The sequence below is a fragment of the Echeneis naucrates genome, chromosome 10, assembly GCF_900963305.1.
Source record: "Echeneis naucrates chromosome 10, fEcheNa1.1, whole genome shotgun sequence".
NCBI lineage: Eukaryota > Metazoa > Chordata > Actinopteri > Carangiformes > Echeneidae > Echeneis > Echeneis naucrates.
In genome coordinates, this window is record NC_042520.1 from 10,917,666 (window position 1) to 10,921,494 (window position 3,829).

Sequence of the window (3,829 nt, forward strand, 5' to 3'; positions counted from 1 at the left end):
CTCACTTGTACACACACGTGCTTCAGAGCAGGACACCTGAACGCCACATCAACCCAACCAGGACATTCAAGCTCAGACCAAACAGACAGTATCCCGCCTCTAAACCCTTATTAACTCCTACCAGCACACGGATTAAGTCCTGGGATCCAGACAGCTAACAGCCCCATATGTGTCTGGTACAAGCTGCTCACCCATTCACAATATTTTATGACTGGCTTCAACTCACGGCCTCCTTCTGCCGCTTCCTGCTGAGGGAGATTTGCAAAACAAGTGTCTGGCTGAGGGGGCAGTGAAGAGAGAGAGAGAGAAGGAGGCAAGGGTATGTTTCAAGGATTAGTGGAATATGGAGAAGGGGGAAGGAATAACACGGTGATTATGGCTGATATGGGCTTTTTAAAGCTGATTTGGCCTTAGCACTTTGTAACTGACACTGTGGTCCACCTCATCGATTCAGTATTCAAAATGTATTAGTCCATTTCAAATAAAGCTATATAAACAAAAAAACAAAAAACTAAATCCAAAACATTAAAAAGCTTTGTGATATTTGGAACATATGATATGGGTGGTATCTGATGTAAGAAAAAAGTGAATTATGATGTTAACTTAGATTGCATTTTCATGAGAACACAGAGGGCAAAAAATGTGAGGAGGCAATGAGGCGTTATGTGCCGTGCTTTCCATGTGCAGAAACATGGGGTAGTGCACGTGGAACAGACACTCCTGCAGAGTCAGTGGTCTGCCTTTTCTCTGGATGTTAGGACAGAACATTTCACAAGTGCTCAAAACACTGCAGAGAAGTATTATCTCTGATTTCACTCTGTATGAATTGTGACCTGTTACAGAACAACAAAATAATAAGGAAACTTGGATAAAGTACGATAAAATGATGATTTGTACGAAAGGGTTGTTGTTGTTTTTTTTTTTTTTTTTTAATCTGTGTAAACAAGATACTGATGTCACTTTCATATTTTGCAACACAACTCAGGGTGTGGGAAAACGCTTCAGCTTTACGCAACCTTGCTGGGATTGCAGTTACAGGGCAATTGCAATAGTTGCAGAACCATTGCATTTAGTACATTTTTCTTCAAAATAAAAATGAGATATGGCCCATTTTTAACTGTTATGGCGAGTGATTTTAATCCGACAACTTCTGTGTAGTTCACTTGTTCACTTGGATGTTTCTCAAGCCAGACATGGCCTATTACTGCGATTTCACATATAAATGGGAAGAACAGTGCAATGCATTAAGCAAACACAGTGAACCTTTCCCAACTCACTGACAATTGGAGCACAAACCCTGAACTGTAGTCCCTTATGAAACCAACAGAGTGTCCACTGCAGAGACACAACCCAAATATCTGGCCTGTAGTCTTATTTGATCAGGGAGGTGGTTGTAAACCAAAAGTGAGTTAACTTTCCCCACCAACTTACATAAGCAAAGTGGTGCAGTCATTTATCTGAGTGACTATGGGTGTAACCGTTTAAGGCATCCAGAGCTTAAGTCAAATACTTCTGGAGTGTTTAGCAAAAAAATGTAAAACAAACAAACAAAAAAAAGAAAAAAAACTCTCAGGCCAATGAATTCTATATTCTGCTATGTTGTTTACACTTTCCATTGAGTTTGTGTTCTGATTATGTCACAGCTTATTTTACATACATACATGAATGGAGCACATGTACCTCCAAAAAACTTCACATTGCACACACACTTATCTGGTTCCACAGTGTTGTATAGTTACACCTGTATAAATGAACTGCGAGCAAAGAAGCAGTTTCATAACTCCAGCAGTAGGTAGATTAGGGGCTAATGTTTGCCCCAGCGTTGTGACCTTGTTGCCAAAGTTACATAATGTCCCCAGACAGGTGAAAAAACAAATGACCAATTAATCGTGTCCGCCTGGGGAGCAACAACACGGCTCCTGCTATGACAGTTCTACCCAGACAGCACCAGTGCAGCGGCAGGTGAGGACAGGGTCTGTTTGTGTACGAAGCGTGCACGTTGGAGTTGCAGATTCCTCGTGTATTTGGGTGTTGTAGCCAGGCATGTACTACAGCATCACTGTAATAAACCCAATCCACACTGAAGAGCACACATTTTTAAATGACACAAGAAATTAACTAAAGATCATTCCCTCCAAATAGTCCAAGTCATAATTAGATGTTCACACTTTGCCTGATTGCCAATTTAAATAACATCTTGTAATTTAACTAAAGGAAAACTAATATGTAGTTCTAACTAGTATGCAATTATTTAAAACTTATCTTGGAAACAGAAACTGAGAAATTCTCCCAAAAAAAATAAAAAAATCTCAGTAGCCCATCATCTCTTCACTGTTCCTATTTATGTATTTGTGTCCGCATATGGCTTTGTGTACAGTATGTGCATATGTCACCCTATGTGTGTTTGTTTCCATGTTGCGTGCCTCATCTGCCATCTGAGATCACGGCAGGGCCGAGCAGAGTTAGCCAACACCCTGCTCACCAAGGCCTAATCCTGAGGTGATGACATTTCACTTCAGCTTTACAGGTATGGCAGCAGAACTGTGCGTCTGCGCCGGCTTTAAACGGAGATGAGTTGACATACAAAGCAGCCGAAGGTCTATCCTGAGGCCTGTGAGCAATGTGGCCCATTTGCAAATGTACTGTCTAATGTTATGTATGTTGTGTCCGTAACTGTCTGTGTGTGTACCCTTAGAATCTATTTAAAACATTAACTTCAGTGCACTGTTTAAAGAAAGCCATGCACTGTAGCAAGCGGCCCTTTACCCTTTAGTAGGCACTGTGCATACACACTTTAGAGGATTGAGTGATAGAAAATAACAGGAAATATTGCCAGGCAAGTTTTAGTATTTCAGTATTCAACTATTATACAATAATATAATATTATTTCTCAATATATGATATTGAGAAATTTACTTTTTATTTCTCAAATTAGGTGTTAACCTCATTTTCACCTTAGATTTTGCCAAAAGTAGGATTTAGAATTTCAGACCCATTTTCACTGGAGCTGTGCTTTTTTTTATAGGACACGGTTACAAAGAACATGAAGTGTGTGTTTTGTTTGTTTAACTGAACACAAACTGCCTTGCTGCCTGAGAAAGTACACCCTTTCCACCTCCCTACTGGTTGTTCTGTCACGAAAGCGGCGCAACAACTGAAGTGAAAACGAAGGTTTCTTTATGCCCTGGTCTAAATTGGGCTCTTGGGCATTTGGCTCTGTTAGGAGTTGAAAGCAGAGTTTCTTTGAGGTTGATGTTTTTGGTTGGAGTCAAAAGGTTAGAGTTTGTCCATATTTTTGAAAGCATCGTGCAATATTGTGTAAGTACCACGCAGCCGTATGTGATGTATTTAAGCATTGAAATGCTCACAAATCTTCGCATAATTATAGGTGGAGTAGTGAAGTCAGTGGGATTCACAGACAGACATATACACCCATCCAAACATATACTGTATATACAGTAACATATGATTTCCTTCTCATGTTGCTCAGTAATCTGTTTTCACAAGCTAACACGACTAACGGGACACAAACTGGGGGAAAACACACAAAGCCTTTTCAATTGCCAGTCCATTTCTAATAATTGTAATAATCAAACGTTTCTAAATAAAAAAAAAAACAATATGAGGGTTTCTAAAATTGGTAAAACTACAGTATGGAAACAAATTGCCTTTTTAAATAATTTAAATATTAGATGTGCGTAAACATATTTAAACAAGAAATACACCAAAAAACAACCGATGTCAGCATCAATTGTGACATGCCTGAAAAGGAATAGAAAGGAGTAAAAAAGTGTTTGAACTCATATCCCTTGAACTCAACACTATGTTT